Source organism: Panulirus ornatus, chromosome 11, assembly GCF_036320965.1.
Source record: "Panulirus ornatus isolate Po-2019 chromosome 11, ASM3632096v1, whole genome shotgun sequence".
In the NCBI taxonomy this organism is placed as follows: domain Eukaryota; kingdom Metazoa; phylum Arthropoda; class Malacostraca; order Decapoda; family Palinuridae; genus Panulirus; species Panulirus ornatus.
Genome location: NC_092234.1, coordinates 14,791,440 through 14,811,965, shown reverse-complemented (window position 1 = coordinate 14,811,965; position 20,526 = coordinate 14,791,440). Strand labels below are relative to the sequence as shown.

The 20,526-nt window shown below is 39.1% G+C and overlaps 1 protein-coding gene across 2 annotated transcripts in view; it reads left to right on the top strand.

Moving 5' to 3' along the window:
* Positions 1-20,526, top strand: part of Larp4B (La-related protein 4B) — a 276,157-nt gene that overhangs the window by 1,038 nt on the left and 254,593 nt on the right. The window lies entirely within an intron of this gene.

Sequence of the window (20,526 nt, the reverse complement as noted above, 5' to 3'; positions counted from 1 at the left end):
CAAAGATGTTGTCTAACCTCCCTCAGCAGCTGGGATGAACATTTGTTTTCTATTTAAACTGGATATTGAAGTATTCCAAGCACAGTAATTAAAGCATATGTTGACTTTTCATAAATATAGCCTAGACAACACCCTGGGCAGCTGGTGGAGCCACCGCCCACCACTCCTAATCAGTCATTGCATCATTAATGGTGGTGTATTTTTGCCATAAATCTTGGCTGATTGGTGAGATTACATGATAGTTTTCATAGTTGATTTCTCTGTCAACCATATTGCCTGTATGGCAATGCTATATTTACATTGATCTTCATTCCCCTTCCCATTAACAGTTATGATTGGAGAAAAAGTAATGCTCCTCCATGTTACCTTGGGCTCATTTTACTTCAGATATGTTATACTATCTGCAAAATGAAATCAATGGTATGCTTATATGATGGTGATACCTTTAAATTTTGTAATTTTTTTATGTAATCTAGTTGTTATGATGCTAACAAATTTAATGTGGTGACATTATAGTACGTGATGTCATAAGTTTATTTTCCCATACACCCCTGTATAACTAGATGAATATGAAATTATCCTCCCCTCTGTCTCCTTATATAATGTTGTAGTATAAAGTAGAATGTTGCGAATTATGTTAGCACTTTATAGTGTTTGATTCCTTAGTAAATTTGTAAATGCTGTAACTTTTTTCTTTTTTCTTTTCAGAATTAATATTTGTTTATTTGTTAGCACTTTATAGTGTTTGATTCCTTAATAAACTTGTAAATACTGTAACTTTTGTCTTTTTTCTTTTCAGAATTAATATTTGTTTATTTGTAGCATCTTGGGTAAACCATGGAAAGTTTTGTGGGGCCTGGATGTGGAAAGGGAGCTGTGGTTTCGGTGCATTATACATGACAGCTAGAGACTGAGTGTGAATGAATGTGGCCTTTGTTGTCTTTTCCTAGTGCTACCTTGCACAAATGCAGGGGGAGGGGGTTGTCATTTCATGTGTGGTGGGGTGGCGAAGGGAATGAATAAGGGCAGACAGCATGAATTATGTACATGTGTATACATGTATATGTCTGTGTGTGTATATATATGTATACGTTGAGATGTATAGGTATGTATATGTGCTGTGTGTGGACGTTTATGTATATATATGTGTATGTGGGTGGGTTAGGCCATTCTTTTGTCTGTTTCCCTGCGCTACCTCGCTAATGCGGGAGACAGTGACAAAGTATAATAGAAATAAAAATGAATTATTTGTAGACATTTGCTTTTGCTACTATATTAGTAATAAGGTGGTAATAAGTGAAAATAGGTGGTTACTATGATACTGTTTAACCTGCCTGTGACGACTTGTTGACAAAATAAGTGCTGTAATGAGCTGCAGTTTTGAACCTGGAATGATGTACATATCTAGGTACAAAATGAAGACAATGAAGGCTCCCAAAGGGAGGAGTATGGATTTCATTTATTTTTTTCAAATTAGATTGCAAGTCAAGTGGATGGGCCAGGTTTTGCTAATATCCGCTATCAACAGTAAACAAATAGTCCAAGGGGATACAATCTTTCATTCCATCTTGATTTTACTTATTGGTAGTGAGTAGCTTACTCTAATAGTATCTGTTTCATTATGCGTCTCCTGACAACATTGTTCTGTTTTACAGTTTGATTGAGATGTGAGATAATTTGTGATCCTGGTTATATTTACACTAACAGATCGCATTTTTAAGAGTTAAGGGAATGTTGGTATAGATAGAATTTACAGGAGTATAGGGATTGGTGGTTTAGGTAGCATTTAGAAAGAGTTGAATACAAGTATAGGTAGCATTTACGAGAGTTGAGGAATGATGTTATAGACAGCCCTTAACAAAAGGAATGGGGGTTTAGATAGAAGTTACAGGAGTTGAGGGATTGGTTGTTTATATATAGCATTTAGAAGAGTTGAGGAATAGTGATATAGGTAGCATTTTACGAGAGTTGAGGGAATGATGTTATAGATAAAACTTAATAGAGTTGAGGGAGTGATGGTTTAGATAGCATATATAAGAGTTGAGGGATTGACGGTAACTTATGTACAGGGTATTATTATATTGAATGCAGAGTAGGTACAGTAATTTATTTTATCACAAAAAATGATTCATACTGGTATGGTAGATTTGAAAAGTTAATAGATCTTACTGAGATGGGTTACAGACGTACTTTGATTTCTGTTTAAATCAGTAATCCTGAGAATTGGGGCAAAAGAGTAATGCATTCACGTGTATGTAACATGGAGTAAGTCATGAGTGTGGATGAAAAATAATATCCAATTAGAGTTTGTGCTTTTTTTTTTTTTTAGTGACTGATATGGCATGGACATAACATATTATAGGTGAAAAGAAAATAAAGGAAGAAAGTAATCAGGGCACTCACGTATTTATGAAAAATTTTAAAGGTAGAAAAGGGAATGATGAAGGAAGAGATTTCCACAGGTTCACTTTGGCACGGCAAGTTCATTTCGGCATTGGTAGTTCACAAGTATAGTATACTATTTCTTAAATCATTTGTTTGCTTTGCATTTTTTCTGTCAACATAACGGTCTCAATAGTACTCATGGATGTGTTTTTCTTTGCTTTCCTTTGCAATTTTTTTATCATTCTAGTTTAATAAAGTCAGGTATAAACTTGATAATTATTAGTAATGAAACTGGGGAGATATATATGATTGGACATGTTTGTTGGTCATTCTTTGTGTGTATGGAAGTTGAATGAATCAAGATAATTAATTATTGATAATAGTCTCTGCTCAATGATAGCTATATTACTGATAAAAGTGGGTAGTAGTTGGTAGTCAGCCACCAAACTGGAAGGTAAATTACTGGTACTGCCTGCTTGGATATTGGGAGGGCTAGTGACTGCTGTACAGTGAGCCAGCGCTTCAGTGGTCGTCACGTTGCACTCCTTTGACCTAGGTAGCTGTGTATTCTTTCTGCCTCGCTTACATGTGGACTGTTGGCATTCTGTCCTCAGACATATAATCTCTCCTTTTTACTCATAATACTTGACAGTGCTTAACTTGCATAACTCATTCTTTGCAACTAGATTTTCCTGTGTTGAGTACTTTGTTTTCGCCCTGCCCAATAGAAAAAGTAGTGAGAGGAGCATTAGGTGGAAGTATTTGGTTAGAACATTAGGCAGGAATATAAGACACATTAGGTAGAAGTAGTTTGTAGGAACATTAGGAAGGAGCCTCTGAAAAACATTGCGCTAGAGTTGCCTCTCCTAGTGGTCTGTTAAGAGTGAGGCGTTAAAGGCTGGGAAGCGGCACTATAGTTCAACAGTAGGGAGACTCTTTTGCCATGGCCACCCTCTTGAGGAAGTTGTCGAAAGGAATGGACATCAAAGAGAGATAGAGAACCATGGGACCTGTTTGAGGATGAAACAGTTTCACCATAACAAAGTTTCGTAATTGGAATATGATTGCCTTTGTTTTAAGAGAGGCATTAAAGGCTGGGAAGCGGCACTATAGTTCAACAGTAGGGAGAATCTTTTGCCATGGCCACCCTCTTGAGGAAGTTGTCGAAAGGAACGGACATCAAAGAGAGATAGAGAAGCATGGGACCTGTTTGAGGATGAAGCAGTTTCACCATAACAAAGTTTCGTAATTGGAATATGATTGCCTTTGTTTTGCAGTGGTGGAAGTATTTGGTTAGAACATTAGGCAGGAATATAAGACACATTAGGTAGAAGTAGTTTGTAGGAACATTAGGAAGGAGCCTCTGAAAAACATTGCGCTAGAGTTGCCTCTCCTAGTGGTCTGTTAAGAGTGAGGCGTTAAAGGCTGGGAAGCGGCACTATAGTTCAACAGTAGGGAGACTATTTTGCCATGGCCACCCTCTTGAGGAAGTTGTCGAAAGGAATGGACATCAAAGAGAGATAGAGAACCATGGGAACTGTTTGAGGATGAATCAGTTTCACCATAACAAAGTTTCGTAATTGGAATATGATTGCCTTTGTTTTGCAGTGGTAGTGTGGTTTATGGAAAACACAGTATGATGCAACAACAGTCTGGGGAAAGAACATGAAAAAAGTTAAGTGGAATGCTTTATAGGATGTGTTGAGGATCTCTGGGGTAGAGGGACAACTGTTGGATGGAGGAAAAGCCTTTTATACAATATTGCAAATGCTTGTGTAAGAGTGGATGGAGAGTTTACCGAAAGTTTCAGTGTACATATGGGTGTGCCATGTGATGTCACCGTGGCTTTTTAACATATACAGATGCTCCTCGATTTGCGATGGGGTTTTTGTTCCAATAATTCCATCATAAGTTGAAAATATTATGTCAAAGATACATTTAATACTGTGCATTTAATATACCGAACATCGTAGCTTAGCCTAGCTTACCATAAACATTCTCAGAACACTTGTATTAGCCTACAGTTGGACAAAATCATCTAACACAAAGCCTATTTTATAATGAAGTGTTGATAGTTGTCAACCCCTCCACCAGTTTCTTTGCTGTGAACTTTCTTGGTGGCTCGGGTATAACTTCATGTGGGTCGGTTATCTTTAATTTCATCTCGAGAAGAATTGCCTCCCTCTTCTTGCCAGAGGCAGAAGACACAGATAGGCATTATCTAAACATGATGGGATGCTGAAACACAAAAATCAAAATACAAAAAGACGTTGGCAACAGTTGTTTACTCCTGTGATCCTGTGGCTGACTGGGAGCTGCATCTTGCTGCCACTGCACAGCATCCCTAGAGATTATTGTACCACATATCACTAGCTGGGAAAAAATAAAAATTCAAAATTTGAAGTATGGTTTTAACTGAATGCACGTCGCTATTGTACCATCATAAAGTTGAAAAATCGTAAGTCGAACTGTTGTAAGTTGGGGTCATTTGTATATGAATGGACTAATCAGGTGAAAGCAAAACTAGGGAAAGATGTTGCAGAGTTGGAGTGTGCACATGGAGGCATCCATCGGCTACACATAAGTACTTAATTATTGATTTATATTGCTGTTTTGGGTCTTAATCTTTTTTATTTTGTTCAAGAATATTGTTTAGTACACTGATAAGTAAACCTTGTACCAGCATTAACTGTTCTTGTTTATTGAGATATGCACTGCCTCTGGTGATTATAGGTTTACAGTAATTATCAGTGTGAGATACTTTATATACTTCCCACGCATTCCTCACGTGTCGTAGAAGGCGACTGGAGGGGACGGGAGCGGGGGGCCAGAAATCCTCACCTCCTTGTATTTAAACTTTCTAAAAAAAATGGGAAACAGAAGGAGTCATGCGGGGAGTGCTCATCCTCCTCGTAGACTCAGATTGGGGTGTCTAAATGTGTGTGGATGTAACCAAGATGTGAAAAAAGGAGAGATGGGTAGTATGTTTGAGGAAAGGGACCTGGATGTTTTGGTTCTGAGTGAAATGAAGCTCAAGTGTACAGGGGAAGAGTGGTTTGGGAATGTCTTGGGAGTAAAGTCAGGGGTTAGTGAGAGGACAAGAGCAAGGGAAGGAGTAGCAGTACTCCTGAAACAGGAGTTCTGGGAGTATGTGATAGAATGTAAGAAAGTAAATTCTCGATTAATATGGGTAAAACTGAAAGTTGATGGAGAGAGATGGGTGATTATTGGTGCATATGCACCTGGGCATGAGAAGAGAGATCATGAGAGGCAAGCGTTTTGGGAGCAGCTGAATGAGTGTGTTAGTGGTTTTGATGCACGAGACCGGGTTATAGTGATGGGTGATTTGAATGCAAAGGTGAGTAATGTGGCAGTTGAGGGAATAATTGGTATACATGGGGTGTTCAGTGTTGTAAATGGAAATGGTGAAGAGCTTGTAGATTTATGTGCTGAAAAAGGACTGGTGATTGGGAATACCTGGTTTAAAAAGCAAGATATACTTAAGTATATGTATGTAAGTAGGAGAGATGGCCAGAGAGCGTTATTGGATTACATGTTAATTGACAGGTGCGCGAAAGAGAGACTTTTGGATGTTAATGTGCTGAGAGGTGCAACTGGAGGGATGTCTGATCATTATCTTGTGGAGGCTAAGGTGAAGATTTGTATGGGTTTTCAGAAAAGAAGAGTGAATGTTGGGATGAAGAGGGTGGTGAGAGTAAGTGAGCTTGGGAAGGAGACTTGTGTGAGGAAGTACCAGGAGAGACTGAGTACAGAATGGAAAAAGGTGAGAACAATGAAAGTAAGGGGAGTGGGGGAGGAATGGGGTGTACTTAGGGAATCAGTGATGGATTGCGCAAAAGATGCTTGTGGCATGAGAAGCGAGGAAGGTGGGTTGATTAGAAAGGGTAGTGAGTGGTGGGATGAAGAAGTAAGATTATTAGTGAAAGAGAAGAGAGAGGCATTTGGACGATTTTTGCAGGGAAAAAATGCAATTGAGTGGGAGATGTATAAAAGAAAGAGACCGGAGGTCAAGAGAAAGGTGCAAGAGGTGAAAAAGAGGGCAAATGAGATTTGGGGTGAGAGAGTATCATTAAATTTTAGGGAGAATAAAAAGATGTTTTGGAAGGAGGTAAATAAAGTGCATAAAACAAGGGAGCAAATGGGAACTTCAGTGAAGGGCGCTAATGGGAAGGTGATAACAAGTAGTGGTGATGTGAGAAGGAGATGGAGTGAGTATTTTGAAGGTTTGTTGAATGTGTTTGATGATAGAGTGGCAGATATAGGGTGTTTTGGTTGAGGTGGTGTGCAAAGTGAGAGGGTTAGGGAAAATGATTTGGTAAACAGAGAAGAGGTAGTAAAAGCTTTGCGGAAGATGAAAGCCGGCAAGGCAGCAGGTTTGGATGGTATTGCAGTGCAGTGGAATCTATTGAAAAAGGGGTGACTGTATTGTTGACTGGTTGGTAAGGTTATTTAATGTATGTATGACTCATGGTGAGGTGCCTGAGGATTGGCGGAATGCGTGCATAGTGCCATTGTACAAAGGCAAAGGGGATAAGAGTGAGTGCTCAAATTACAGAGGTATAAGTTTGGAAAGAGGGGCAAGTATGAAGTCTGTTGGGGATGAGAGAGCTTGGGAAGTGAGTCAGTTGTTGTTCGCTGATGATACAGCGCTGGTGGCTGATTCATGTGAGAAACTGCAGAAGCTGGTGACTGAGTTTGGTAAAGTGTGTGGAAGAAGAAAGTTAAGAGTAAATGTGAATAAGAGCAAGGTTATTAGGTACAGTAGGGTTGAGGGTCAAGTCAATTGGGAGGTGAGTTTGAATGGAGAAAAACTGGAGAAGGTGAAGTGTTTTAGATATCTGGGAGTGGATCTGGCAGCGGATGGAACCATGGAAGCAGAAGTGGATCATAGGGTGGGGGAGGGGGCGAAAATTTTGGGAGCCTTGAAGAATGTGTGGAAGTCGAGAACATTATCTCGGAAAGCAAAAATGGGTATGGAAGGAATAGTGGTGCCAACAATGTTGTATGGTTGCGAGGCGTGGGCTATGGATAGAGTTGTGCGCAGGAGGATGGATGTGCTGGAAATGAGATGTTTGAGGACAATGTGTGGTGTGAGGTGGTTTGATCGAGTAAGTAACGTAAGGGTAAGAGAGATGTGTGGAAATAAAAAGAGAGTGGTTGAGAGAGCAGAAGAGGGTGTTTTGAAATGGTTTGGGCACATGGAGAGAATGAGTGAGGAAAGATTGACCAAGAGGATATATGTGTCGGAGGTGGAGGGAACGAGGAGAAGAGGAAGACCAAATTGGAGGTGGAAAGATGGAGTGAAAAAGATTTTGTGTGATTGGGGCCTGAACATGCAGGAGGGTGAAAGGAGGGCAAGGAATAGAGTGAATTGGAGCGATGTGGTATACAGGGGTTGACGTGCTGTCAGTGGATTGAATCAGGGCATGTGAAGCGTCTGGGGTAAACCATGGAAAGCTGTGTAGGTATGTATATTTGCGTGTGTGGACGTGTGTATGTACATGTGTATGGGGGGGGGGGTTGGGCCATTTCTTTCGTCTGTTTCCTTGCGCTACCTCTCGGTTTTTTTTTAATTTTCCAAAAGAAGGAACAGAGAATTGGGCCAGGTGAGGGTATTCCCTCAAAGGCCCAGTCCTCTGTTCTTAACGCTACCTCGCTAATGCGGGAAATGGCGAATAGTTTGAAAGAAAAGAAAGAAAATATATATATATATATATATATATATATATATATATATATATATATATATATATATATATATACATATATATATATATATATATATATATTATTTATTTTTTTATATTTTGCTTTGTCGCTGTCTCCCGCGTTTGTGAGGTAGCGCAAGGAAACAGAGGAAAGAAATGGCCTAACCCACACCCATACACATGTATATACATACATATCCACACACGCAAATATACATACCTATACATCTCAATGTACACATATATATACACACACAGACACATACATATATACCCATGCACACAATTCACACTGTCTGCCTTCATTCATTCCCATCGCCACCTCGCCACACATGGAGTACCGTCCCCCTCCCCCCTCATGTGTGCGAGGTAGCGCTAGGAAAAGACAACAAAGGCCCCATTCGTTCATACTCAGTCTCTAGCTGTCATGCAATAATGCCCGAAACCACAGCTCCCTTTCCACATCCAGGCCCCACACAACTTTCCATGGTTTACCCCAGACGCTTCACATGCCCTGATTCAATCTACTGACAGCACGTCAACCCCGGTATACCACATCGATCCAATTCACTCTATTCCTTGCCTGCCTTTCACCCTCCTGCATGTTCAGGCCCCGATCACTCAAAATCTTTTTCACTCCATCTTTCCACCTCCAATTTGGTCTCCCACTTCTCCTCGTTCCCTCCACCTCCGACACATATATCCTCTTGGTCAATATTTCCTCACTCATTCTCTCCATGTGCCCAAACCATTTCAAAACACCCTCTTTTGCTCTCTCAACCACGTTCTTTTTATTTCCACACATCTCTCTTACCCTTGCATTACTTACTCGATCAAACCACCTCACACCACACATTGTCCTCAAACTTCCACTTCCATCTGCTGCTTATATAATATATATATATTATATTATATATATATATATATATATATTAATATATATATATTTGTAATATGAACTCTAATAGAATGGTGCATTAGATCAGATGCTATGCATTATGATTAGTTCATGTATCACAAGGGTGGAATAAGAATTGTATTACCTTGAAACAGGTATGATAATTTGGATGTAAAGGGCGTAAGCCATGGTTGATATCACGTTGGTAGTGACATCCAGGGATTAATGTATTAATAGATATGTTACTTTATTTCATGGGAACAAAGTGGGGAGGGTCATGAAGATCAGGAATATTTTGGGTTGATTCCCCCCCTCCCCCCTAAGTATTTCCATGTTAGGTTATAGTGTACAAACATACGTTAGCATATCATAGATCTAAGGATTTTTGTGGATTAGTGAACTTAAAAATTAGGTGATGTAAAATTGAATGGAACTTACAAAGATGTTGTCTAACCTCCCTCAGCAGCTGGGATGAACATTTGTTTTCTATTTAAACTGGATATTGAAGTATTCCAAGCACAGTAATTAAAGCATATGTTGACTTTTCATAAATATAGCCTAGACAACACCCTGGGCAGCTGGTGGAGCCACCGCCCACCACTCCTAATCAGTCATTGCATCATTAATGGTGGTGAAATTTTTGCCATAAATCTTGGCTGATTGGTGAGATTACATGATAGTTTTCATAGTTGATTTCTCTGTCAACCATATTGCCTGTATGGCAATGCTATATTTACATTGATCTTCATTCCCCTTCCCATTAACAGTTATGATTGGAGAAAAAGTAATGCTCCTCCATGTTACCTTGGGCTCATTTTACTTCAGATATGTTATACTATCTGCAAAATGAAATCAATGGTATGCTTATATGATGGTGATACCTTTAAATTTTGTAATTTTTTTATGTAATCTAGTTGTTATGATGCTAACAAATTTAATGTGGTGACATTATAGTACGTGATGTCATAAGTTTATTTTCCCATACACCCCTGTATAACTAGATGAATTTGAAATTATCCTCCCCTCTGTCTCCTTATATAATGTTGTAGTATAAAGTAGAATGTTGCGAATTATGTTAGCACTTTATAGTGTTTGATTCCTTAGTAAATTTGTAAATGCTGTAACTTTTTTCTTTTTTCTTTTCAGAATTAATATTTGTTTATTTGTTAGCACTTTATAGTGTTTGATTCCTTAATAAACTTGTAAATACTGTAACTTTTGTCTTTTTTCTTTTCAGAATTAATATTTGTTTATTTGTAGCATCTTGGGTAAACCATGGAAAGTTTTGTGGGGCCTGGATGTGGAAAGGGAGCTGTGGTTTCGGTGCATTATACATGACAGCTAGAGACTGAGTGTGAATGAATGTGGCCTTTGTTGTCTTTTCCTAGTGCTACCTTGCACAAATGCAGGGGGAGGGGGTTGTCATTTCATGTGTGGTGGGGTGGCGAAGGGAATGAATAAGGGCAGACAGCATGAATTATGTACATGTGTATACATGTATATGTCTGTGTGTGTATATATATGTATACGTTGAGATGTATAGGTATGTATATGTGCTGTGTGTGGACGTTTATGTATATATATGTGTATGTGGGTGGGTTAGGCCATTCTTTTGTCTGTTTCCCTGCGCTACCTCGCTAATGCGGGAGACAGTGACATAGTATAATAGAAATAAAAATGAATTATTTGTAGACATTTGCTTTTGCTACTATATTAGTAATAAGGTGGTAATAAGTGAAAATAGGTGGTTACTATGATACTGTTTAACCTGCCTGTGACGACTTGTTGACAAAATAAGTGCTGTAATGAGCTGCAGTTTTGAACCTGGAATGATGTACATATCTAGGTACAAAATGAAGACAATGAAGGCTCCCAAAGGGAGGAGTATGGATTTCATTTATTTTTTTCAAATTAGATTGCAAGTCAAGTGGATGGGCCAGGTTTTGCTAATATCCGCTATCAACAGTAAACAAATAGTCCAAGGGGATACAATCTTTCTTTCCATCTTGATTTTACTTATTGGTAGTGAGTAGCTTACTCTAATAGTATCTGTTTCATTATGCGTCTCCTGACAACATTGTTCTGTTTTACAGTTTGATTGAGATGTGAGATAATTTGTGATCCTGGTTATATTTACACTAACAGATCGCATTTTTAAGAGTTAAGGGAATGTTGGTATAGATAGAATTTACAGGAGTATAGGGATTGGTGGTTTAGGTAGCATTTAGAAAGAGTTGAATACAAGTATAGGTATCATTTACGAGAGTTGAGGAATGATGTTATAGACAGCCCTTAACAAAAGGAATGGGGGTTTAGATAGAAGTTACAGGAGTTGAGGGATTGGTTGTTTATATATAGCATTTAGAAGAGTTGAGGAATAGTGATATAGGTAGCATTTTACGAGAGTTGAGGGAATGATGTTATAGATAAAACTTAATAGAGTTGAGGGAGTGATGGTTTAGATAGCATATATAAGAGTTGAGGGATTGACGGTAACTTATGTACAGGGTATTATTATATTGAATGCAGAGTAGGTACAGTAATTTATTTTATCACAAAAAATGATTCATACTGGTATGGTAGATTTGAAAAGTTAATAGATCTTACTGAGATGGGTTACAGACGTACTTTGATTTCTGTTTAAATCAGTAATCCTGAGAATTGGGGCAAAAGAGTAATGCATTCACGTGTATGTAACATGGAGTAAGTCATGAGTTTGGATGAAAAATAATATCCAATTAGAGTTTGTGCTTTTTTTTTTTTTTTTTTTTTTTTTTTTTTTTTTAGTGACTGATATGGCATGGACAGAACATATTATAGGTGAAAAGAAAATAAAGGAAGAAATTAATCAGGGCACTCACGTATTTATGAAAATTTTTAAAGGTAGAAAAGGGAATGATGAAGGAAGAGATTTCCACAGGTTCACTTTGGCACGGCAAGTTCATTTCGGCATTGGTAGTTCACAAGTATAGTATACTATTTCTTAAATCATTTGTTTGCTTTGCATTTTTTCTGTCAACATAACGGTCTCAATAGTACTCATGGATGTGTTTTTCTTTGCTTTCCTTTGCAATTTTTTTATCAGTCTAGTTTAATAAAGTCAGGTATAAACTTGATAATTATTAGTAATGAAACTGGGGAGAGATATATGATTGGACATGTTTGTTGGTCATTCTTTGTGTGTATGGAAGTTGAATGAATCAAGATAATTAATTATTGATAATAGTCTCTGCTCAATGATAGCTATATTACTGATAAAAGTGGGTAGTAGTTGGTAGTCAGCCACCAAACTGGAAGGTAAATTACTGGTACTGCCTGCTTGGATATTGGGAGGGCTAGTGACTGCTGTACAGTGAGCCAGCGCTTCAGTGGTAGTCACGTTGCACTCCTTTGACCTAGGTAGCTGTGTATTCTTTCTGCCTCTCTTACATGTGGACTGTTGGCATTCTGTCCTCAGACATATAATCTCTCCTTGTTACTCATAATACTTGACAGTGCTTAACTTGCATAACTCATTCTTTGCAACTAGATTTTCCTGTGTTGAGTACTTTGTTTTCGCCCTGCCCAATAGAAAAAGTAGTGAGAGGAGCATTAGGTGGAAGTATTTGGTTAGAACATTAGGCAGGAATATAAGACACATTAGGTAGAAGTAGTTTGTAGGAACCTTAGGAAGGAGCCTCTGAAAAACATTGCGCTAGAGTTGCCTCTCCTAGTGGTCTGTTAAGAGTGAGGCGTTAAAGGCTGGGAAGCGGCACTATAGTTCAACAGTAGGGAGACTCTTTTGCCATGGCCACCCTCTTGAGGAAGTTGTCGAAAGGAATGGACATCAAAGAGAGATAGAGAACCATGGGACCTGTTTGAGGATGAAACAGTTTCACCATAACAAAGTTTCGTAATTGGAATATGATTGCCTTTGTTTTAAGAGAGGCATTAAAGGCTGGGAAGCGGCACTATAGTTCAACAGTAGGGAGACTCTTTTGCCATGGCCACCCTCTTGAGGAAGTTGTCGAAAGGAATGGACATCAAAGAGAGATAGAGAACCATGGGACCTGTTTGAGGATGAAACAGTTTCACCATAACAAAGTTTCGTAATTGGAATATGATTGCCTTTGTTTTAAGAGAGGCATTAAAGGCTGGGAAGCGGCACTATAGTTCAACAGTAGGGAGAATCTTTTGCCATGGCCACCCTCTTAAGGAAGTTGTCGAAAGGAACGGACATCAAAGAGAGATAGAGAAGCATGGGACCTGTTTGAGGATGAAGCAGTTTCACCATAACAAAGTTTTGTAATTGGAATATGATTGCCTTTGTTTTGCAGTGGTGGAAGTATTTGGTTAGAACATTAGGCAGGAATATAAGACACATTAGGTAGAAGTAGTTTGTAGGAACATTAGGAAGGAGCCTCTGAAAAACATTGCGCTAGAGTTGCCTCTCCTAGTGGTCTGTTAAGAGTGAGGCGTTAAAGGCTGGGAAGCAGCACTATAGTTCAACAGTAGGGAGACTATTTTGCCATGGCCACCCTCTTGAGGAAGTTGTCGAAAGGAATGGACATCAAAGAGAGATAGAGAACCATGGGAACTGTTTGAGGATGAAACAGTTTCACCATAACAAAGTTTCGTAATTGGAATATGATTGCCTTTGTTTTGCAGTGGTAGTGTGGTTTATGGAAAACACACTATGATGCAACAACAGTCTGGGGAAAGAACATGAAAAAAGTTAAGTGGAATGCTTTATAGGATGTGTTGAGGATCTCTGGGGTAGAGGGACAACTGTTGGATGGAGGAAAAGCCTTTTATACAATATTGCAAATGCTTGTGTAAGAGTGGATGGAGAGTTTACCGAAAGTTTCAGTGTACATATGGGTGTGCCATGTGATGTCACCGTGGCTTTTTAACATATACAGATGCTCCTCGATTTGCGATGGGGTTTTTGTTCCAATAATTTCATCATAAGTTGAAAATATTATGTCAAAGATACATTTAATACTGTGCATTTAATATACCGAACATCGTAGCTTAGCCTAGATTACCATAAACATTCTCAGAACACTTGTATTAGCCTACAGTTGGACAAAATCATCTAACACAAAGCCTATTTTATAATGAAGTGTTGATAGTTGTCAACCCCTCCGCCAGTTTCTTTGCTGTGAACTTTCTTGGTGGCTCGGGTATAACTTCATGTGGGTCGGTTATCTTTAATTTCATCTCGAGAAGAATTGCCTCCCTCTTCTTGCCAGAGGCAGAAGACACAGATAGGCATTATCTAAACATGATGGGATGCTGAAACACAAAAATCAAAATACAAAAAGACGTTGGCAACAGTTGTTTACTCCTGTGATCCTGTGGCTGACTGGGAGCTGCATCTCGCTGCCACTGCACAGCATCCCTAGAGATTATTGTACCACATATCACTAGCTGGGAAAAAATAAAAATTCAAAATTTGAAGTATGGTTTTAACTGAATGCACGTCGCTATTGTACCATCATAAAGTTGAAAAATCGTAAGTCGAACTGTTGTAAGTTGGGGTCATTTGTATATGAATGGACTAATCAGGTGAAAGCAAAACTAGGGAAAGATGTTGCAGAGTTGGAGTGTGCACATGGAGGCATCCATCGGCTACACATAAGTACTTAATTATTGATTTATATTGCTGTTTTGGGTCTTAATCTTTTTTATTTTGTTCAAGAATATTGTTTAGTACACTGATAAGTAAACCTTGTACCAGCATTAACTGTTCTTGTTTATTGAGATATGCACTGCCTCTGGTGATTATAGGTTTACAGTAATTATCAGTGTGAGATACTTTATATATATATATATGTATATATATATATATATATATATATATATATATATATATATATATATATGTATATGTATATATATGTATATATATATATATGTATGTATATGTGTGTATATGTATGTATATATATATATATATATATATATATATATATATATATATATATATATATATATATATATATTTATATTATCCCTGGGGATAGGGGAGAAAAAATACTTCCCACGCATTCCTCACGTGTCGTAGAAGGCGACTGGAGGGGACGGGAGCGGGGGGCCAGAAATCCTCACCTCCTTGTATTTAAACTTTCTAAAAAAAATGGGAAACAGAAGGAGTCATGCGGGGAGTGCTCATCCTCCTCGTAGACTCAGATTGGGGTGTCTAAATGTGTGTGGATGTAACCAAGATGTGAAAAAAGGAGAGATAGGTAGTATGTTTGAGGAAAGGGACCTGGATGTTTTGGTTCTGAGTGAAATGAAGCTCAAGTGTAAAGGGGAAGAGTGGTTTGGGAATGTCTTGGGAGTAAAGTCAGGGGTTAGTGAGAGGACAAGAGCAAGGGAAGGAGTAGCAGTACTCCTGAAACAGGAGTTCTGGGAGTATGTGATAGAATGTAAGAAAGTAAATTCTCGATTAATATGGGTAAAACTGAAAGTTGATGGAGAGAGATGGGTGATTATTGGTGCATATGCACCTGGGCATGAGAAGAGAGATCATGAGAGGCAAGCATTTTGGGAGCAGCTGAATGAGTGTGTTAGTGGTTTTGATGCACGAGACCGGGTTATAGTGATGGGTGATTTGAATGCAAAGGTGAGTAATGTGGCAGTTGAGGGAATAATTGGTATACATGGGGTGTTCAGTGTTGTAAATGGAAATGGTGAAGAGCTTGTAGATTTATGTGCTGAAAAAGGACTGGTGATTGGGAATACCTGGTTTAAAAAGCGAGATATACATAAGTATATGTATGTAAGTCGGAGAGATGGCCAGAGAGCGTTATTGGATTACATGTTAATTGACAGGTGCGCGAAAGAGAGACTTTTGGATTTTAATGTGCTGAGAGGTGCAACTGGAGGGATGTCTGATCATTATCTTGTGGAGGCTAAGGTGAAGATTTGTATGGGTTTTCAGAAAAGAAGAGTGAATGTTGGGGTGAAGAGGGTGGTGAGAGTAAGTGAGCTTGGGAAGGAGACTTGTGTGAGGAAGTACCAGGAGAGACTGAGTATAGAATGGAAAAAGGTGAGAACAATGAAAGTAAGGGGAGTGGGGGAGGAATGGGGTGTACTTAGGGAATCAGTGATGGATTGCGCAAAAGATGCTTGTGGCATGAGAAGCGAGGAAGGTGGGTTGATTAGAAAGGGTAGTAAGTGGTGGGATGAAGAAGTAAGATTATTAGTGAAAGAGAAGAGAGAGGCATTTGGACGATTTTTGCAGGGAAAAAATGCAATTGAGTGGGAGATGTATAAAAGAAAGAGACCGGAGGTCAAGAGAAAGGTGCAAGAGGTGAAAAAGAGGGCAAATGAGATTTGGGGTGAGAGAGTATCATTAAATTTTAGGGAGAATAAAAAGATGTTTTGGAAGGAGGTAAATAAAGTGCATAAAACAAGGGAGCAAATGGGAACTTCAGTGAAGGGCGCTAATGGGAAGGTGATAACAAGTAGTGGTGATGTGAGAAGGAGATGGAGTGAGTATTTTGAAGGTTTGTTGAATGTGTTTGATGATAGAGTGGCAGATATAGGGTGTTTTGGTCGAGGTGGTGTGCAAAGTGAGAGGGTTAGGGAAAATGATTTGGTAAACAGAGAAGAAGTAGTAAAAGCTTTGCGGAAGATGAAAGCCGGCAAAGCAGCAGGTTTGGATGGTATTGCAGTGGAATCTATTGAAAAAGGGGTGACTGTATTGTTGACTGGTTGGTAAGGTTATTTAATGTATGTATGACTCATGGTGAGGTGCCTGAGGATTGGCGGAATGCGTGCATAGTGCCATTGTACAAAGGCAAAGGGGATGAGAGTGAGTGCTCAAATTACAGAGGTATAAGTTTGGAAAGAGGGGCAAGTATGAAGTCTGTTGGGGATGAGAGAGCTTGGGAAGTGAGTCAATTGTTGTTCGCTGATGATACAGCGCTGGTGGCTGATTCATGTGAGAAACTGCAGAAGCTGGTGACTGAGTTTGGTAAAGTGTGTGGAAGAAGAAAGTTAAGAGTAAATGTGAATAAGAGCAAGGTTATTAGGTACAGTAGGGTTGAGGGTCAAGTCAATTGGGAGGTGAGTTTGAATGGAGAAAAACTGGAGGAAGTGAAGTGTTTTAGATATCTGGGAGTGGATCTGGCAGCGGATGGAACCATGGAAGCGGAAGTGGATCATAGGGTGGGGGAGGGGGTGAAAATTTTGGGAGCCTTGAAGAATGTGTGGAAGTCGAGAACATTATCTCGGAAAGCAAAAATGGGTATGGAAGGAATAGTGGTTCCAACAATGTTGTATGGTTGCGAGGCGTGGGCTATGGATAGAGTTGTGCACAGGAGGATGGATGTGCTGGAAATGAGATGTTTGAGGACAATGTGTGGTGTGAGGTGGTTTGATCGAGTAAGTAACGTAAGGGTAAGAGAGATGTGTGGAAATAAAAAGAGTGGTTGAGAGAGCAGAAGAGGGTGTTTTGAAATGGTTTGGGCACATGGAGAGAATGAGTGAGGAAAGATTGACCAAGAGGATATATGTGTCGGAGGTGGAGGGAACGAGGAGAAGAGGAAGACCAAATTGGAGGTGGAAAGATGGAGTGAAAAAGATTTTGTGTGATCGGGGCCTGAACATGCAGGAGGGTGAAAGGAGGGCAAGGAATAGAGTGAATTGGAGCGATGTGGTATACAGGGGTTGACGTGCTGTCAGTGGATTGAATCAAGGCATGTGAAGCGTCTGGGGTAAACCATGGAAAGCTGTGTAGGTATGTATATTTGCGTGTGTGGACGTGTGTATGTACATGTGTATGGGGGGGGGTTGGGCCATTTCTTTCGTCTGTTTCCTTGCGCTACCTCGCAAACGCGGGAGACAGCGACAAAGTATAAAAAAAAAAATTATATATATATATATATATATATATATATATATATATATATATATATATATATACATATATATATATATATTATTTATTTTTTTTATATTTTGCTTTGTCGCTGTCTCCCGCGTTTGTGAGGTAGCGCAAGGAAACAGACGAAAGAAATGGCCTAACCCACACCCATACACATGTATATACATACATATCCACACACGCAAATATACATACCTATACATCTCAATGTACACATATATATACACACACAGACACATACATATATACCCATGCACACAATTCACACTGTCTGCCTTCATTCATTCCCATCGCCACCTCGCCACACATGGAGTACCGTCCCCCTCCCCCCTCATGTGTGCGAGGTAGCGCTAGGAAAAGACAACAAAGGCCCCATTCGTTCATACTCAGTCTCTAGCTGTCATGCAATAATGCCCGAAACCACAGCTCCCTTTCCACATCCAGGCCCCACACAACTTTCCATGGTTTACCCCAGACGCTTCACATGCCCTGATTCAATCTACTGACAGCACGTCAACCCCGGTATACCACATCGATCCAATTCACTCTATTCCTTGCCCGCCTTTCACCCTCCTGCATGTTCAGGCCCCGATCACTCAAAATCTTTTTCACTCCATCTTTCCACCTCCAATTTGGTCTCCCACTTCTCCTCGTTCCCTCCACCTCCGACACATATATCCTCTTGGTCAATATTTCCTCACTCATTCTCTCCATGTGCCCAAACCATTTCAAAACACCCTCTTCTGCTCTCTCAACCACGTTCTTTTTATTTCCACACATCTCTCTTACCCTTGCATTACTTACTCGATCAAACCACCTCACACCACACATTGTCCTCAAACTTCCACTTCCATCTGCTGCCAAATCCACTCCCAGATATCTAAAACACTTCACTTCCTCCAGTTTTTCTCCATTCAAACTTACCTCCCAACTGACTTGTCCCTCAACCCTACTGTCTGTACCTAATAACCTTGCTCTTATTCACATTTACTCTCAGCTCTCTTCTTTTCACACACTTTACCAAACTCAGTCACCAGCTTCAGCAGTTTCTCACCCGAATCAGCCACCAGCAATCTATCATCAGCGAACAACAACTGACTCCCTTCCCAAGCTCTCTCATCCACAACAGACTGCATACTTGCCCCTCTTTCCAAAACTCTTGCAGATTCTAAGCATTAATTTACTCAGCTTCAACCACAGCCTAAGTTTATTCATACCTATCATTAAAAATCCACATGAACCCCTTATCAGAAAAAAGGTAAGACTCTTCATGAAGTAACTAATGGCATACATACTTAAACAACAATATGGATAGTTTTCCTTTTCAAATGTGCTCACCTTTGATGCATTATTAAGGTAACATCAGCATCACACGACTGAGCTCGAGGAAAAAATTCTTGCCAAGCTTCTCACGTTTTTACTTTTAAAAACATAATAAAGGTGTCTGAAAATGCTGTTACAATTCTACACTAAGAAAAACTTGCATTTCTTTTCCTTTGGCAAAAATAAAATAAATCATAAAAGGAGTCAACAATTATCACAAAATCATATTTAATTGCTTAACACTGCTTTGATAAACAATAAAATTCTTCTTTATAACATGTTTGTTCTTTTTCAAAAGTTCAAAGGCTATCACAATTGGTGAAATTACTTAAAACAAAAGTTTAGAAGAACTCATACACTATTCCTTTTGTTCTATGCTTTTATATGCTTTTTCATATATATATATATATATATATATATATATATATATATATATATATATATATATATATATATATATATATATATATGTTGTATAGTTGCGAGGCATGGGCTATGGATAGAGTTGACTGCAGGAGGGTGGATGTGCTGGAAATGAGATGTTTGAGGACAATGTGTGGTGTGAGGGGGTTTGATCGAGTAAGTAATGAAAGGGTAAGAGAGCTGTGTGGTAATAAAAAGAGTGTGGTTGAGAGAACAGAAGAGGGTGTTTTGAAATGGTTTGGTCACATGGAGAGAAAGAGTGAGGAAAGATTGACAGAGGATATATGGATTGAACCAGGGCATGTGAAGCGTCTGGGGTAAACGTGGAAAGTTTTGTGGGGCCTGGATGTGGAAAGGGAGCTGTGGTTTCAGTGCATTATACATGACAGCTAGAGACTGAGTGTGAACGAATTTGGCCTTTTTTGTCTTTTCCTAGCACTACCTCGCGAACATGTGGGGGGGGAGGGGGTTGTCATTTCATGTGGTGATGGGAATGAATAAGGGCAGACAGTATGAATTGTGTACATGTGTATATATGCATGTGTCTGTGTGTGTATATATATGTATATGTTGAAATGTATAGGTCTGTGTGTGGATGTGTATGTATATACACGTGTATGTGGGTGGGTTGGGCCTTTCTTTCATCTGTTTCCTTGAGCTACCTCCCTAATGCACAAGACAGCGACAAAGTATAATAAAAATAATAATAATGGTAATAATAATAGAATAAACTTAGGCTGTGGTTGAAATTAAGTAAATTAATGCTTAGAATCTGATAAAGTTTATGTGTTAAGCAAATTAAGTAACCTATATTGTTGATGTTTGGAAAAAGAAATCATACTTTCTTTTTATTGATGATTATTCTAGGGTAACATTCAAAGTAAACCATC